Genomic DNA, 19290 nt, shown 5'->3' with positions numbered 1-19290 from the left:
AAACTGATTTAGAACCTCCCTTCCCAAGAGAATGTGTGCATTCCACAGCACTTGTGAAGTCTTGTGAGATTAGTGATGTATGAGTCGAAATAACTAAATTCCTACGAAAGTCCGTGTTTCCGAATGCTGACATTGCTCTATTTATGGCACTTACAAATTGTTCAGCAGAACGCTAGTTTTCGGCTCTTAAAAGATTGAAATCGTTCCTGCACTCTACCTTGTCTGAAGGGAGACTGAACACCTTGTCTGTTATTCAAATGGAAGCTGACCTGCTAACTGACAACCGTCTCAACTATTGCTGCGCTAGTATTAGTATTAGTCGTATAAAAGGGGAATTCTGTTAAAATTCAGTAAAGGCATAGCTGGGCGATGAAGTCTGGGGCCGCTGGCAGTGTGTAGTAAAAGTCGGCAGCCAGTAGGCCAGACAGGGTAAACATGGCATGGAGCTGCGATGGAGTTATTGCACACACAACGTGTTCTGAGTGGTGCAACAACGAGGCAGGAAACTGCAGCGTTGCTTTAAGTTATTGCGATGTAGGAGGTGAGGCAGTAGGCCAGAGCCAGGAGGGCGATGTGTAAATGGCTGACGTATGGGAATTTACCCCTGCCATAGTTTCTGTCTCTCTCTGACACTACATCAGAAGCGAGGGGAAAAGCAATATAAATAGATGGGCAATTTTAACTAGAGACAAGTGTGCGCCAGGTCAGTCGAGATTCGGGTCGGACCTGATCTAGGCTTATAGGGGCAGTCTGGCAGTGATGCTGTGAATATTCTGTGTAACCTGTTCTTTATTTCTATGTACTTGTTTGGGCTGTATTCTGCCTCCGGGGGACGCAAGACTGGGGTGGGAGGGAATTGCAGCCGGTTATTTGGAGATTGCACGGTCTGCCTGAAGGAGTGCAGTGACAACGGTCAGCAGCAATTCCAGGTTGGGCCACATTCGCTCCCCATCTCACGTACCAGGTTGCAGGTGAGGAGTACGCTGTGGGAGGTGCAGTAACGCTGAAACAGTGTTGTAGACGGCAGTGGGTGTTGCCATTTGGCAAGCACCACTATTGGCAAGCTGTGGCACAGCGTCCAGGAGGGCGCGGGTTCGAGTCCGGACGTGCCCCGGGAGCAGCAAAGGCCCGAGGGCCACAGGTGACCAGTACAACCAGCTTCGTCCCACGGTCAGACAGAGCAGGCCAAACAGAGTTGAGGGCGGCGGGTACCAGGGACTGCAACAGTCTCCGGATTGTGGACGGAACGTCGCCTGTTGCCATGCCTCGGCGAGCGGCGACCGGGTGAGTGCTGCTGACTTCTATCGTCGGGCAGCCTCGATGAGCGCAGCAGCAGTGTCAGCAGTCTAGAAATGCTGAGACGGCCAGACTTGCGGAACAGCGCACGGGCGCCGCACCGACATTACGCTTCTGTAAAGTAGGTAAATAAAGCAATGCTTCCAAATACCGCCGTATCACTCTGCACTGCCCCTGACGCTATTGAACTTGCTCGGCCACCTAACGAGAAGCGGCGCAGTGGGCCCTGGCTTCAGCTCAGCCATCTGGAGTCTCGAGTTCGACCATCAACACCCCGAAACACTATGAGGACATGATTAATGGGTTTGCTGCCATCAAAGCCATGCAAAAATTTGGCTGATTGGTGAGTTTTGTTTATTTCTTCATATTACTTTTAAAAACTTCAGGTTATAATGCGATTTTTAGTAGAAATTTAGAACACATTCATTGTGATTTAAAAACTACGTAGTTATTGTGCTGGTGTAAGCTGTCGCCAGCACGCCAGGTGGCAAAGAGGTTGTGAGAAGATCCATAGTAGGCACAAGCATTGTGCCTGTCAGGAGAGAGGCCAAAGACAGACTTGCAAGCAACGTGCCCCCAACGCCCTCTCAACTGCCAGTATTTAGATCGCCGCTACGGACTGGAGGGCCCAGTCAGTCGGTCACCCAGTGAATCAACGAGTCGAGTCATCAGCCGCAGCCCAATGGGAGTCACAGTCGCAGTTAGCTCAGCCTCTAGTTCGGAGACAGTCAGTACCTGGCGACCAGAGTCGTGTGCATAGCGGACTTGTACTTCACTAGCAGTGAGGCTAATGTGGTCTATTACAGAATAGCTTGTACCACAACAATGTGCTTAAAGATACGTAATTTTCTGTTCTGATACATAAAGAACCCTATTAATGTATGTGAGCAGTTGTGTTACAGGAAGAGGATACCGGTCACCAAACAAAATCCTCTCCTTGCTTCTCATGTAACAAGCCCACAGTGACAATGAGATGACACAAAAGTTATTATTTGAAACATATTTTTGGAGGGGCGCAAATGTTACAGTGTGCCTCAGGCAGCAGAAATTTAAAATCCGCCACTGCTTCCCAGCTTGTGTGCGTACCACGAAGCGGCAGGTTTGAAAGTGATCCGATCTTCAAACCGATTTTCCATCCAAACGGTACATTTCTGGACATTTCCTCCTCAAAACTTCATCTACTAAGTTCCCTCTACGACACCTAGAAGCCAGTAATAGGGATTTTGAATCACCCTGGATAAGGACATGCAAGAAAATGATGAGCATCATTTCGCCTATTTTACAATTATTAAATATATTTTTGGATACATACTGACACCTACTGAAGATCGCTTGAAGAAATAGAGCACCTTCAGAGAAACTGTGACACCCGAAGGCTGTCTGGCAGTTACTTTAAAGTACGTGCTTCATTCGTTCAATGTGCACATACAAAAATTTCAAACGAAGTGTTTAGAAAAGAAGTTGTCAAAGGTAATCTGAATTCACTGCAACACAAACCCGTAGTATTGTTCTCGACTGCAGTGGTATATACAGAAGAGATGAAAGTTTCAGATGATGAATATTGTTAAATGAAGATCCGCTGCTCTTCTTCCCTTATGTGGGCGTTCATTAGTTTTACATGTATATTCAGCTTTTATGTACATAGATGTCACAACGAACACATGAAAAACAGATCATCACTGTCTTCATTATGTTCGGCGTTCTTTTTATTTTGTTAAGGAAAGCTCATTTTCAGTTTCCTGTAATTTATCATCGTAATTGATCTACTAAATCATGTTACTGCGAGGGTGTTTGAAAATTTTGTAGATGTTGCCTGGGTTTCAGGTTGTGATCTTTGTCTCAGAATATCATCTAAATGATCTCCATTATTGGTATACTGCTCTTCACTACGACAGGTTTAATTCACGTTAGCCCATCACTTGTCGCATCTTCGTCATGAGAAGCAGTGCTTTGACTTTCACCGGTTAGTGCTGCTTTGAGTGTTGTCTGCATTGATGCTGTCTGTCTGGAACATCATGTGAGGGAAGACAAGCCACTGTTTGATGTATTCTAGCTTTACCAGATATAATTATCGTTACATTTCTTGCTCTCTCACTCCGAAAATAATCCGTCGGACTTCCTTGACTTCAGCAACTGCAATAAAATGATCGACGGGCGTTCAGTAAGTAATGCAACACATTTTTTTCTCGGACAGTTCTGTTGAAAAAATGCGGTATTTATTGTGGGACATCGTGGAATATTCACGTTATCCTCTATAGCTTCATGAGGTTCCGATAGGTGGCGGCGCTATACGTAGCTTTGAAAATGGAGGTGGCTTCCAGGCACAGAGCTGTCATTGAGTTTCTTTAGCAGATAACCAGAGCATTGCAGTTGTTCATATGCGCTTACAGAATGTACGGAGATCTCGCAGTGAACAAAAAAAGCACAGTGAGTCGTTGGGTGAGACGTCAGTCATAATCGCAACAAGGTCCTCCCGTAATCCTGTCCGATCTCCCGCTTGCCGGCCGGCAGCGCATAGCTCACTCCTGCAATGTTGGAACGTGCGGACACTCTCATTCGAGCTGATCGACGGATCACATTCAAACACCTCGCTGCTCAACTGTACGTCTCTGTTGGTAGTGCTGACATACTCGTCCACCAGTTGGGGTACTCAAAGGTGTGTGCCCACTGATTTCCTTGCCGAGTAACAGAAGACCATAAAGAGCAACGAAGGACCAACTCTCCAGATTTGGTTGCGCGTTGCGAGGATGATGGCGATAATTTTCTGTCGAACCTCGTCACAGGTAATGAAACATTGGTTCAGCACTTTGAACCGGAAACAAACCTCTCCTATGAAGAAAAAGGTCAAAGCCGCACCCTCGGCCGGTAAAGTCATGGCGTCGGTCTTTTGGGGCTCTGAAGGCGTTGTTCTGTTTGATGTCCTAAAAATACTTATTTATTCATCAATACTCATAATGTCTCCATTAAAGTAATCCCCCTCAGATACAGTACACTTTTGACAACGCTTCTTCCAATCCGCGAAGCACTTCTCATAAGCACTTTTTGGTACAGCCTTGAGCACTTCAAGCAATGCAGTTTTTATTTCCTCAGTCGTTGAAAATCTTCGTCCTTTCGTAGGCGTCTTCAGTTTTGTGGACAGGAAAAAGTCGCAGGGGGCCAAATCCGCCGAATATGGTGGCTGAGACACGATTGTTGTTTCTACCCAAAAAATCTCTCACAAGCAACGATGAATAAGTACAATGTCGTGATGCAAAAACCATGAACTGTTTTTCCACAATTCCGGACTTTTTTGCGTATTGCTTCTCGCAAACGGCGCATAACGAGAAAGCAATACTCCTTATTGACCGTACGACCTTGAAGCAAAAATTCATGATTCACTACACCACAGTAATTGGACAAAACAGTGAGCAAAACTTTGACATTTGATTGAACTTTGCGTGCTTCTATCGGTCTCGGCTCTCCAGCATGCTTCCATTGGGACAATTGGGCTTTGGTTTCGACGTCATAACCGTAAACCCACGTTTCGTCACAAGTTACGACTCTTTTGAACAAACAGGATTACCACTGACGTCATTCCAGAGCTCCTGAGCGATGTTCGTGCGACGGTTCCTCTGATCAAAATGAAGAAGTTTTAGAACAAACTTCACTGGCACACGTCTCATGCCCAAAACATCCGAAAAAATTGCACGACACTAGCCAACCTATATGCCAACATCTTCAGCAACATCTCTTATGGTATATCGACGATTCTTCAGAACAATTTTCTTCACAGCTTCGACGTTATCATCTATTGTTGATGTGCTGGGGCGTCCAGAGCGAGATTCGTCATTGCCATCTTTTTGGGCATTTTGGAAGAGCTTGTACCACTTGTAAATATTTTTTTTAACTTAGAGCACACTCACCGTATGCCACTGTAAACATATGAAGTGTTTTAGAGCACTTGTTTCCATTTTCACACAAAATTGATGCAAATTCTTCGCTCCATTTTTTTTATAATAATCGAAAATCGCCGAGCACACTAAAAAAGACGTCTAACCTTTCCATCTGTCAGAAACAAACAAAGTATGCTATACACTTGTGACTGTGAACATATGCTCGGGACATGTGTACCAACATAACAAAAAAAAGATCGATAGTCGAATGTGCGTTGCCCGCGCAATTTGAAAAGTCACCTCATTTTTTTCAACAGGTATTATGCTACGCTCAGGAAATTGAAGAAACGACTTCAACGTGCTCGGCGCCACACAAACATGCAAACGAACTTCTCCTCCTCCACGACAACGCAAGACCTCACACAACTCTGCGTACCTGAGAGGAACTCACAGAAGTTCACTGGACTGTTCTTCCTCAACCACCCTACATCCCGGATCTCACACCTTCTGACTACCATATGGTTGGCCCAATGGAGGATGCACTCTGCGGGAAGCACTACGTGGATGATGGGTAAGTTCTTGATGCAGAAAGACGTCGGCTACGACGTCGACCAGTAGAGTCGTCCCATGCGGGCAGATAGGCCTTCCCAGTATGTCTAAGATGGCGAAGGCCGTTGCATTGGATAGAGATTACGTCGGAAAACAGGATTCTGCAGGGAAAAGAGGAATGTTACAATTGGGACGATCATTCACGAAACGCTCGCGCGATATGGGAATTTTTAAACAACGAGCATATGCCATTTCCTTCAACACAGTAGATGTAATTGGGACAAATGAGTCGTTGGCGAACAAAGTCCTTGCGATACACTTCTATTGGTGACAAATCATGTCAACGGGAACAACTTTTATTAGCGTTAAAACGTTCCCTGACGCTTCCTGGCGACGCTTTGCGTCTATTCTTTGAATTCGGCACCCTGAGACGACGTGTTTTCGCCGAATGAATTGAGTCTACTAACCAGGTGAGCTGCATGTTCATACTACCTGCCCCAGTAAATTGATAGAGCGATTTCCAACAAGAAAAATCTTAAGGCTGAGTTTCTAAGCGGAGAAAGACAAAAAAAGATGCACAACGAAGAAGTTACGCAAATTGGTCACAAATTGATATTCACACTGGTATTGATGGAAATTGCAGAACTGTGAACTTTGGCGGCCAATGGGTGAATGCAATTTCACCGCACCGCTGGCAACGATAGTAAACATGTCGATACCAGGCCATAGAGTGTTTGCAAATTTCATTCTGTGTACTCAGTTGGACAGTATCTACCTGTAGGCCTTGCAGACAGCTGCGTGAACAATATACGCAGATATCAGCATCTGACAGAGGACGTGCAGTTGGGCTCAAAGCAGGTAGTTGGAGTAATTGGCGAATCGCTCGACATTTGAACAGGAGCGATACTACGACTCGACGGTATTGGCAGGAAAGGGTGAACCGTGGCCGAGCACAGCGTCAGTAAAGGAAGCGGTCGACCTAGAGAGACTACAGAACGTGAGAACCACGTGATCGTCAGGGAGGCACTCAAAGCCCGGGGTTCATCATTACCGTCGATACGACGTGCAACTGGTGCTTCAGCGATCACAAGGGCCATTAACAGGAGATTCACAGAGAGGGGGCTGAGCGCCGACCACCGTTGACCTCTGTACACCTACAAACCAGCTTGCAATGGTGTCGGGCGCATTCGGCCTGGAATCTCATTGACTGAGATAGAACTGTCTCCAGTGGTGAATCCCGCTTCGAACTGAATCCCGATGGCCAGCGAAGATGTGTCTGGACACACCCCGGACAGCGGTGGGATACCAACCTGATTGGCGCCCGCCATACGGCTCGACAATCAGGATCTGGGGTGCCATTACATTTCATAGCAAGATACCTTTGGTTGTCATCAGCGGCACCCTTACAGCATGTCAACGATATTCTACAACCCATTTTGTTGCCCCTCATCATGGGCTTACATTTCAGCAAGTTAGTGCCTGGCTGCACACGACGAGCTTGCCAAACCCTACCTCGACCAGCAAGGTCGCCGTACCTCTCGCCAACTGGGAACGTTTGGAGGATTGTGTGCAGCTCCCTACACAAGTACCTCACATCTGCCGATTTCCGTCCTCTTCGGGTAATTCTTTAGTGCTGTGTATGTTTTTTCTTTCTTTCTTACAGTGTAGTTTAGAAAGCTGGCCTATTGCCTCTCACGCAGAGTAGGTGACTGGGTTATAGGCAACACGAATTGGAAACAAAACCCACAGAATGCGTACGCCGTGCCGCCTCTCAGCGGCATAATCAATTATAAAAGACACCTATCGTCGCCGGGCAGCGCCAAGAAACATTTTGTCTCTAACAACAGTTTTTCCCATTACATGGTCTATCATCCCTAGAGGTTTGTTAGAAAGACACCGAAACATCTTGTATCAGAGTCAAGTGCCGAAGCATTCTGGAAGTATGTACTAGAGCTTCAAGAAATTTTTGTCAGTTGTGGTGCAAGCAGTCGTGGGAGCTGACTACAAGTTCGTCTGTGCCGATGCTGGTTCCTAAGGCAAACAGGGTGACAGTGGAGTGTCCCGGAACTTGAGGTTACGCAAACGGCTCAAACGTGGTGGTCTGCAATTTAGGGCTGAAAGCTTCCTGGAAGTGAAAAAAGATTACTAAATGTCTTGCTAGGTGACAAGGGTTTCCCCAGTACCACCTCACAGATTTGACATACAAGCGTGAGTTAGTCAACAAACGATTGTCGCACGTATGACTAGTGGTTGAAAGAGCTTTCGGAGTAGTGGCAAATAAACGGCCTCTACCACTTAAAGAAGTTGAAGTTGATTCTGACCAAGCAGAAAAGCCCAGTAATAGTGAAAGACGGCTCTGCAGACTTTCGAACCATTTCGACTGAAACAAATAATCCGTACATGCATTTACTACTTCGCAAATTGCAAAACAGAAGTATTGCTACGGCATCAGAGGTGAGAAAATGATTACAACATTTTTTGTCGAGAACACTGTGTAACGAATACTTAAAATTATACTCTCAGTTAGTGCCTGATACTGTACAAGAACCCCATTTCCCCCCCCCCCCCCCCCCCACCCCCACCCCGCCCCCACACACACAACGAGCCAGCCATAAAACTCACAAGTTTTGATTATTCACAGCCCCAATGCAGTCACAAATTTCGCTTGACACCCCATAGACCGTACTTTCGATACACTGATGTAAACAAATTACTGTATGAAACATTATACGTATTTTATTATTTTAGCACTAAAATCTTAGACATCTGTAGACACGTTGAAAATGGGATCATGGGAAGAAATTAGTGCGCAAATATTTCCGTCTTCCCAGAATAGCTGAATTGCTGGTAATTAAAAATTCTGCGAATATACGATGGGAGATATAAAACTTTTTCTTTGGTGTTATTTATTCACTGAAATAACTATTTATAGCCTTATTTATTTATTAATATTATACGCTATGGATTTTATTTTCGCGGACGTCACATTACACAAAAGGTATTATTATGTTACATATGTTTCACTCCATATTCTTTAGTTTAATACCTAAATGATTAGCATATTCCATTAGTACATGCGCCGTAAACACTTCTGTATCATTAACACGAATATGAATGTTGCCTTTTTGCTATATACTGACCTGAAATTACATCCTTCTTATGATTAAATTAAGATGATCCGGCTAGTTATTCACAAAAAATATTTTTATCCATACACTAAGAATGTTAGGTTTACATTAAAAATTAAAAGCTTGAAATTGAAAAAAAGCAATAATTAACCCAAAATCATATTGGATAGTAACAAAAATAACCAGCAAAAATGCCACACTATTTCTGCACAAGGCCAGCCGCGGTGGTCTAGCGGTTCTAGGCGCTCAGTCCGGAACCGCGCGGCTGCTACGGTCGCAGGTTCGAATCCTGCCTCGGGCATGGATGTGTGTGATGTCCTTAGGTTAGTTAGGTTTAAGTAGTTCTAAGTTCTAGGGGACTGATGACCACAGATGTTTAGTCCCATAGTGCTCAGAGCCATTTGAACCATTTTTTTCTGCACAAGGTGAGTAAACAAGACGTGAACTTCAAAAAAGGCGTGTTCAGCTTTTAGGCTATCTACACCGAAGCACCAAAGAGACTGGTATAGGCATGCCTATTCAAATACAGAGATGTGTAAACAGGCAGAATGCGGCGTTGCGGTCGGTAACGCCTGTATAAGACAAGTGTGTGGCGTAGTTGTTGGAACGGTTACTGCTACTACAATGGCATGTTATCAAGATGTGAGTTTGAACGTGGTGTTATAATCGGCGCAGGAGCGATGGGACACATCACCTCCGAGGTATCGATGAAGTGGGAATTTTCCCGTACGACCATTTCACGAGTGTACGGTGAATATCAAGAATCCGGTAAAACATCAAATCTCCAACATCTCTGCGGCCTGAAGAAGATCCCGCAAGAACGGGACCAACGACGATTGAAGAGAATCGCTCAACGTGGCAGAAGTGCAACCCTTCCGCAAATTGCTGAAGATTTCAATGCTGGGACATCAAGAAGTGTCAGCGTGCGAAGCATTCAACGAAACATCATCGATACTGACTTTCGGAGCCGAAGGCCCACTCACGTACGCTTGATGACTACACGACACAAAGCTTACGCCTCGCCTCGGGCCGTCAACACCGACATTGGACTGTTAATGACTGAAAACATGTTGCCTGGTCGGACGAGTCTCGTTTCAAATTGTATCGAGCGGATCGACGTTTACGGGTATGGAGATAACCTCATGAGTCCATGAACGCTGCATGTCAGCAGGGGACTGTTCAGGCTGGTAGAGGCCCTGTAATGGTGACAGGCGATTGCAGTTGGAGTGATATGGGACCCTTCATACGTCTAGATACGAATTTGATAGGTGAAAAGTACGTAAGCATCCTGTTTGATCGCCAGCATCCATTCATGTCGATTGTGCATTCCTACGGACTTGGCCGATTCCAGCAGGACAATGCGACACCCGACACGTCCAGAATTGCTGCAGAGTGGCTCCAGGAACACTCTTCTGCGTTTAACAACTGCGGCTGGCCACCAAACTCCTCAGACATGAACATTATTGAGCATACCTAGGATGCCTTGAAACGCGCTGTGCGGATGAGATCTCCACCCCCTCGTACTCTTACGGATTTATTGTCAGCCCTGCATGCTTCATTGAGTCAGCTCCTTCCAGCACTAGTCCAGACATTAGCCGCGGCACTTCTGCGTGCTCGCGGGAGGCCCTACACGATAATAGGCAGGTGTAGCAGTTTCTTGGCTCTTCAGTGCCTAATACTTTGCTTGATTACTGTTTGACATGTGAATATGCTAAGGGACTTTTTGCATTATGTTCATGTCTTCCATTGACCGGCATAATTAACGTTGCACTAAATGTGTTTCGAGCTACATTTTTTGGGTTGTTTGGATAAAGGGTAGATGTATTTGAGAAACCGCTCTAAACCACCCTCAAATTGACCGGTAGAACGGACTTTTAACAGATCAGAACTGAACCCTGCCAGTCCTCGTCTCTCCAATTCGACACATCATGCAGCCGTCCTCTGCAATGTTAAGCCGGCCGAAGTGGCCGTGCGGTTTAAGGCGCTGCAGTCTGGAACCGCAAGACCGCTACGGTCGCAGGTTCGAATCCTGCCTCGGGCGTGGATGTTTGTGGTGTCCTTAGGTTAGTTAGGTTTAACTAGTTCTAAGTTCTAGGGGACTAATGACCTCAGCAGTTGAGTCCCATAGTGCTCAGAGCCATTTGAACCATTTTTTGCAATGTTAAATCTGCGGACAGCTATTGTTATAAACTCCTAAGAATTTTGTTATGAATAAAACATATATACCCTTAGATTGCAGAAGGGGCGAATGCTCCCACTTAACCCCCCCCCCCCCGCCCTCATGTCCTCATCACCACCACCCCCCCTCCCATTTCCACGGCGACGTTTATGCTAACGATGCACTTTACATTTTGTTAATAATAGCAGCAACCCAGTAGGACTAAAAGGGGACACTGAACGTACGAGGGTAATCCCAAAAGTAAGGTCTCCTATTTTTTTATAAGTACAAAACTCTGTGTGGCAGTTGGTCACACAGTTATGAAGAGTGCTTCACGCGCTGTGTGTAAACATGCGCACGCCGCGCTCAGGCGCTCAGCCTTGGATTGGCAGCCGTTGAGAATGGAGCTCCCGTTGGATGTTACCGCCAAGTGCAAAATGCGCGCAGTTATTCGATTTTTGAACGCAAAGGGCACTGCGCCGATTGAAATCCATCGCCAATTGACGGAAGTGTATGGTGGGTCGTGCATCGACGTTGAAATGTTCGTAAGTGGTGTAGAGAGTTTGCAGCTGGTCGGACCGAAATTCATGACGAACAAAGGAGCGGGAGACCGTCAATTTCTGAAGGTTGAGCAAAGCATGCGAGAAGATCGGCAGCTCACCCTGGACGATCTCTGCTCGTTGGTTCGTGAGGTTCCCCGAAGCAACGCTCACGGAAACATTGAACTACCGGAAGGTGTGCGCAAGATGGGTCCCCGCATGCTGACTGAGAACCACATGCGGTAACGAGTTGATGCTTCCCGCGAATTCCTTCACCGCCTTGCAGCCGAACAGGACAACTTGGTGGACTCAATTGTCGTGGGTGACGAAACCTGGACATACCACTTTACACCTGAGACCAAGCAACAATCACGCCAGTGGCGGCATCCTTCTTCGCCAAAGCCGCGGAAATTCAAACACTGTCTCCCGGTAAAGTCATGACAACCGTTTTTTGGGATCGGAAAGGGGTATTGTTGGTCGACCTTTATGCCCACTGGGACCACAATTAACGCTGACAGGTACTGTGAGACACTGAAAAAACTCAAACGGGCGATTCAGAACCGGGGAAGAGGAATGTTGAGCAAGGGCGTACACATTCTCCATGACAACGCTCGCCCACACATCGCTCGGCAAACCGTTGCTCTCCTGCAACAGTTTCAGTGGAACATAATCACCCTCCCACTCTATAGTTCTGACTTGGCACCCAGTGATTATCACCTGTTCCCTAGGTTAAAAGAACATTTGGCCGGAAAGCGATTCAGCTCCGACGACGAGGTGAAAGAAGAGGTTCATAGCTGTCTGAACAGCATGGCGGCGAGCTGGTATGACATGGGCATACAAAAACTGCCACAGCATCTACAAAAATGCATCGACAGAAATGGTGATTATGTCGAAAAATAGCTAAATGTTCAACCTGTAAACTGATGTAAATCGTTGTAGAAATAAACAGGTCTATGTACCGAGAATGAGATTTTCACGCTGCAGCGGAGTGTGCGCTGATATGAAACTTCCTGGCAGATTAAAACTTATAAAAAAATAGGAGACCTTACTTTTGGGATTACCCTCGTATATAAAGGAGGGCACGTTTCTCACGTGATATCCTGCGAACCACGGATGAAGAGCAACAGACAGATTCCATGTTTCCGGAAAGCCTTTGACACGCTGCAGACTATTAACGAAGGTACGGATATACGGGACAGGTTCCCAGATACGTGTGTAGCTCGAAGGCTTCTTAAGTAATAAACGCCGGTACGTTGTCCTCGACGGCGAGTGTTCGTCAGAGACTAGGGCGTCGTAAGAACTGCCCAATGACCTCTATTACTCTCTATGTACATACTTGTAAATGATCTGAAGTATAGGTTGAGCAGCAGCCTTCGGCTGTTTGCTGAAACTACTGTGGGTGTACGGGGAAGTGTCGTTGAGTGAGTGTAGGAGTGTACAAGGTGACTTAGATAAAATTTCTAGTTGGTGCGATGAAAGGCAGTTGGCTGCAAATGTACAAAAAAGTATCCCGTAATGTCGAATATAGAGCATTATCAGTGAACTGCTTGACACAGCCACGTCGATTAGCGTTGCAAAGCGGTATGAAGCAGAAACAGCACGTAAAGACGGTAATAGGGGAGGCGAATAGTCGGCTTCGGTTTGTTGGCAAAGTTTCAGGGAAGCGTGTTTCATCTGTGACGGAGGCTGCATTGAGAACACGAGTTCGATCCATTCTAATTACTGCTCGAGTGTTTGTTGACTCTCATCCCCCCCCCCCCCCCCCCCCCCTCCCCGTTCCCCCTCCCCCTGCAAGTTGGATTAAAGGAAGACATCGAAGCAATTCAGAAGTGGGATGCTAGTGGGAATCCGCGGAAGGAAGACCTTTTCGCGAAAGACTATTGCGAAAATTTAGAAGCTGACTGCACAACGGTTTTATTATCGGCAACGTACATTTCGTGTGAGGATCATGGAGTTAAGATAATGATAACTTAGGGTCCGTGGGGAGGCGTATAGGCAGTCGTTGCGAATGGAGCAGGAAAGGAAGTAACTAGTAGCTGCGTAACTGTACAAGGTACCTTCCACCACGCACCATACATTGGCTTGCGGAGTATGTGTGTAGTTGTAGATGTAGAATGCTCACAGGTTTTGTCTGACTCACGGGATAGCGTCACTGAAACGTTGAAAAATCTGAATCTGCAGATTCGTGAATATACACTCAAATTATTCCGCGAAAGCCTACTTACAAAATTTCAAGAACGCTGTTAAGTGAAGAATCTAGAGACATTTTCCGGCCTCCTACGTATTTGATGTAGCAGAGGTCTTGCACAACTGGCAGCTGTGGACACTTCTGCCACGTCTGCTCGCACTATCGCCACAACCTATGGTTCCCCCCTGCTGGAGCGGTCTGGACCAGATCTTTCTGCAGGCATGCAGGTGATGGATTTATACGACTGGTCATCAAACTTTTTTACTCGACAGGCTATGCTGACACTGTGGGGAGGCGCCTCGGGCCACATTTTTACTGATTTTGTTATTAATTGGTAACCTACATAAATTAGTATCTCGTGGGCCTCCAATAGCAAGGTCGCGATATGTTGGCTCAAAGTGCAGATCATTAACAGCCGGCAACATTCGAAAGAATTCGTGTTAACGGTTTTATTTCAAATTTCTGTCACCCTCAGCTATCCCAAAGCTGTGGCGCTATAATTGCCTGACGATGTGTTGTTGCGTTGTCTGTATGATTAATCAATATATATTATACTCTAAAGAGCCAAAGAAACTGGTACACCTGTCTAATATCGTGTAGAGCCCCCGCGAGCGCTCAGAAGCGTCGCAACACGACGTGGCTTGGACTCGACTGACATCTGAAGTAGTGCTGGAGGGAACTGACACCATGAATCCTGCAGGGCTGTCCATAAATCTGTAAGAGTACGAGGGGGTGGAGATCTCTTCTGAACAGCACGTTGCAAGGCGTCCCAGATATCCTCGATAGTGTTCTTGTCTGTGGAGTGTGGTGTCCAGCCGAAGTGTTTAAACTCAGAAGAGTGTTCCTGAAGCCACTCTGTAGCAATTCTGGACGTGTGGGGTGTTGCGTTTTCCTGCTGGAATTGCCCAAGTCCGTCGGAATGCACAATGGACAGGAATGGATGCAGGTAATCAAACAGGATACTTACGTGCGCGTCATCTGTCAGAGTCGTATCTAGACGTGTCAGGGGTCCCATGTCACTCCAACTTCACACGTCCCACACCATTACAGAGCCTCCACCAGCTTGAACAGTCCTCTGCTGGTTCATTCATGAATTCATGAGATTGTCTCCATACCCTTACACGTCCATCCGCTCGATAGAATTTGAAACGAGACTCGTCCGACCAGGCATCATGTTTCCAGTCATCAACAGCCCAATGTCGGTGTTGACAGGCCCAGGCGAGGCGTAAAACTTTTGTGTCCTGCAGTCATTAAAGATACACGAGTGGGCCTTCGGCTCCGAAAGCTCATATCGATGATGTTTCGTTGAATGGTTCGCACGCTGACACTTATTGATGGCCCAGCTCTGAAAGCTGCAGCAACTTGTGGAAGGGTTGCACTTCAGTCACTATGAACGATTCTCTTCAGTCATCGTTGGTCCCGTTCTTGCAGGACCTTTTCCGGCCGCAACGATGTCGGATATGTGACGATTTATCCTATTCCTGCTATTCACAGTACACTCATGAAACGGTCGTACGGGAAAATTCCCACTACATCGCTACCTCGGAGATGCTGTGTCCTATCGCTTGTGCGCCGATTATAACAACACATTCAAACTCACTTAAATCTTGATAACCTGACATTGTAGTAGCAGTAACCTATCCAACACCTGCGCGGTTGCCGACCACAGCGCCTTATTCTGCCTGTTTATCTATCTCTGTATTTGAATACGCGTGCCTATGCCGGTTTCTTTGGCGCGTCAGTGTAAAAGTAAGTGTACAATGAGCATGTCGCCAAAACTCAGAAACGAGTCCTGGTAAGATCAAGGGAGTTATATGGTTTCTTTGCCCTCTATGCGACATCCATGAAGGTTTCCGTTTTTACCTGAAGGGCGTGCTTTTGAAGATATGGGGACTGGGGAGTTTCGCCCACTAGAAATTTCTAGAACATCACAAAACATTCCAGAATATGCGAGAGTATTCGAGAGCATTTCATGTTTCAGAATATTTCCACGATGATCCGGGATGTTCTGGAATGTTCGGGAATTGGAATATTCGGGAAGATTCCAGAATGTTCTGGAATGTGCCAGATCATTGTGGAACATTCCAGAACACCCTCGAAGTTGTAGAATGTTCTGAAACATCGTGGACCATTTGAAGCCTTTTTTGGATGTTCTGAAATTCGCCACTTGTGGGTTCGAATGTCAGTTTCTCATCAGTGGCGGGGGGAGAAACCGAAAAACTAGTGCAGTAAGTGACTAAAGACAAACAGTAGAGTCGAACAAGAATGATCGTCAAACAGCTATCGAATAACATCATCGAAGCCGAACTTATGATGGAAGACACACACTATTTATCCCCAGAATACCGCTGATCTCTTCTGAATCGCCATTCCAATTTAAAATACTGCAATTTCCAATCAAATATCTTACAGAATGAGATTTTCACTCTGCAGCGGGGTGTGCGCTGATACGAAACTTCCTGGCAGATTAAAACTTTGTCCCAGACCGAGATTCGAACTCGGGGCCTTTGCCTTGCCAGGGCAAGTGCTCTACCAATTGAGCTACCCAAGCACGACTCACGGCCTGTCCTCACAGCTGTACTTCTGCCAGTATCTCGTCTCATTCTGGAAACATCCCCCACGCTGTGGATATGCCAAGTCTCCGCAATATCCTTTCTTTCAGGAGTGCTAGTTCTGCAAGGTTCGCAGGAGAGCTTCTGTAAAGTTTGGAGCGCCGGAGACGAGATTCTGACAGAAGTAGAGCTGTGAGGACGGGGTGTGAGTCGTGCTTGGTTAGCTCAGATGGTGCCGGCCAGAGTGGCCGAGCGGTTCTAGGCGCTACAGTCTGGAACCGCGCGACCGCTACGGTCGCAGGTTCGAATCCTGCATCGGACATGGATGTTTGTGATGTCCTTAGGTTAGTTAGATTTAAGCCGGCACGGTAGCTCAGCGTGCTCGGTCAGAGGGTTAGCTACCTTCTGTAATAAAAAACTGAGTGAACGGATCAACAAAGAACCTGAACGGCTGTCATCGGACGTCCGCCACGAACAAATTCATCGACCAGTACAGACCGCCGGCACGGTAGCTCAGCGTGTTCGGTCAGAGAGCGGGTTGGCCTCTGTAATAAAAAAACTGAGTGAAACGATCAACAAACGAACTTGACCGGATTTCATGTGACGTTCGCAACGAACAAACCCAACGAACAACAAGTAACAAAATGGAGGAAAAAAAGAAAAAAAAGATGGTAGAGCACTTGCCCGCGAAAGGAAAAGGTCCCGAGTTCGAGACTCGGTGCGGCACACAGTTTTAATCTGCCAGGAAGTTTCAAATATCTTACAGTTTTACAATTAATAAAGCGCAATGGCAAACTTTAAAATATTGCCTCATCAATCTCAAAGACTCCTGCTTCTTTCATGGTAACCATATGTAGCTTGCTCTCAGTAGGAAATTCGGAAAATTGTTACATGTACACCCAGGATAACAAAATGAAAAATGTTGTTTGTAAACAAGAATTGTAAATAGTAAGAATACGTTTCAATAAATTTTTTTACGTCGTATTCTTTAATAGGTATTGTAAGTTGTTTTTAGTTAGATGAATAAAGACCAATAAAAATGAATTGTTTTCAGTAGTTTTTCTTCCTCTTATACTTTAAAGTTTATCGTTTTATTCCAACTACCACACAATCTCATATCAACTCAATGAGCGAAGTCGGGCATCCCAGCTAACTGATTAATACGACAATTGTAGTTATATTTAAATGCATTATGCAATATGAGACACGATCGCAAATGTTTACTAAATATTTTGAATGTAATTCTTCTACTCGTGTTGCATTACAACAGTCGTAATGAACGTTTCTTTCTACAAACAGGCGTAAGTTACCGCGTTTGAAGATGACTGTCTCTGTTATGCGCATTCACGCACCCACGTTACTTCTGTGTCAAAATTTATATCATAGCAAGCTCACCCCGTGTGTTGTCAGTACTGGAAGACTAACAATAAAATATTCTCCCTCTCACATCCCCTAACCCCCACGGCCTAGAGCATATGGTGGCCGGTACGTACGGCACTGGACGGCGTCAATAGGACCAGATGCACCCTAGGTGGTCTCGTCAACTACTGCTGCTGAGTCCTCCACTGCTGTCGCCGTCCCCATTACTGCAGTCATCTCTAGCTCCACAGTTTCCTCAACCGCCACCGCTCTCGACTTCACTACCAATTCCATTACCACATCTGCTTACTCACAACTGCAGCTATTCCCAAGATGCACACTCCAATATTTCTGGCTTTGGAGCCATCATATTCAGGCACAAGGAGCTCTTCTTAGAGCAGTTAAGAAGGCAGCAGTGGCAAGATGACGTAATGTGGTGTGAGTTGCCGATGGCAGATGGTTTGGTGTCTTGAGAAAGACCGCCTACATTGCGCTCCTTCTCTGCGATCGTTTGCTGCGTTCGGAAGTTGCACGCCAAAATGATAATCTTCTGTTCTTAATACTAGATAAAGTAAACAGCGTATTCACATGCATTTCAAATTAAAGCACCTCTCGATAGCGTGCTACCATTCACTTACTTCACAAGTATTAATAACCAGCAGAACAACAAACAACTGCTAACGAAAAAGCAGAGGAAGTGTAAATAGGCTGTTTAGCTTTTTATGTTGGTAACGCCACGTAGCGCTCTGTATGAAAATCACTGACTGTGCTGTGTGCAGTCTGTGGCTGGTGGGCATTGTTGCAATATTCTCTATTGTAGTGTTGGGCAGTTGGATGTGAACAACGCGTAGCGTTGCGCAGTTGGAGGTGAGCCGCCAGCAGTGGTGGATGTGGAGAGAGATGCCAGAGTTTTGAGCGGACGATCTGGACGTGTGTCCGTCAGAAAAAGGAAATTTGTTTAATTGGATGTCACAAAATATATATATATATATATATATATATATATATATATATATATATATATATATAGTTGGAGGTGAGCCGCCAGCAGTGGTGGATGTGGAGAGAGAGATGCCAGAGTTTTGAGCGGACGATCTGGACGTGTGTCCGTCAGAAAAAGGAAATTTGTTTAATTGGATGTCACAATATTTTATATATATATATATATAAAATGACTTTTGAACGCTGTTAAGGTAAATACATTGTTTGTTCTCTATCAAAATCTTTCTTTTGCTAACTATACCTATCAGTATTTAGTGCCTTCAATAGTTAGAATCTTTTATTTAGCTGGCAGTATTGGCGCTCGCTGTATTGCAGTAGTTCGAGTAACGAAGATTTTTGTGAGGTAAGTGATTCATGAAAGGCATAGGTTATTGTTAGTCAGGGCCATTCTTTTGTAGGGATTATTGAAAGTCAGATTGCGTTGTGCTAAAAATTTATTTTGTATCAGTTTAGTGGTGATCAGAATAAATAAACAGAGAAATGTTTGAGTACGTTCAGTTTTGCTCAGGTGTTTGAAAATCAAATAACGTAAGAGGTTTACCAGCACAGTAATTCATAATTTTCCAAAGGGGACGTTTCAGAAGCACTTCAGAGATCTCCAGATCGCGCCTAAACTGGATGGCGGGCGAAGTGGCTCAAAATGGCTC

At 45.6% G+C, this 19290-nt stretch overlaps 1 protein-coding gene and 1 non-coding gene across 2 annotated transcripts in view; both read right to left on the bottom strand.

The window, feature by feature from the left end:
* The window catches only part of LOC126484670 (uncharacterized), a 119010-nt gene that overhangs the window by 42536 nt on the left and 57184 nt on the right, over nucleotides 1–19290 (bottom strand). The window lies entirely within an intron of this gene.
* Nucleotides 16207–16281, bottom strand: Trnaa-ggc (transfer RNA alanine (anticodon GGC)). The gene has a single exon. It is a non-coding gene; the product is annotated as a tRNA-Ala (tRNA).

This window comes from Schistocerca serialis, chromosome 6 (assembly GCF_023864345.2).
Source record: "Schistocerca serialis cubense isolate TAMUIC-IGC-003099 chromosome 6, iqSchSeri2.2, whole genome shotgun sequence".
Taxonomy (NCBI): domain Eukaryota; kingdom Metazoa; phylum Arthropoda; class Insecta; order Orthoptera; family Acrididae; genus Schistocerca; species Schistocerca serialis.
Note: the sequence above shows the minus strand (reverse complement) of the source record. Positions and strands in the feature narration are given on the sequence as shown.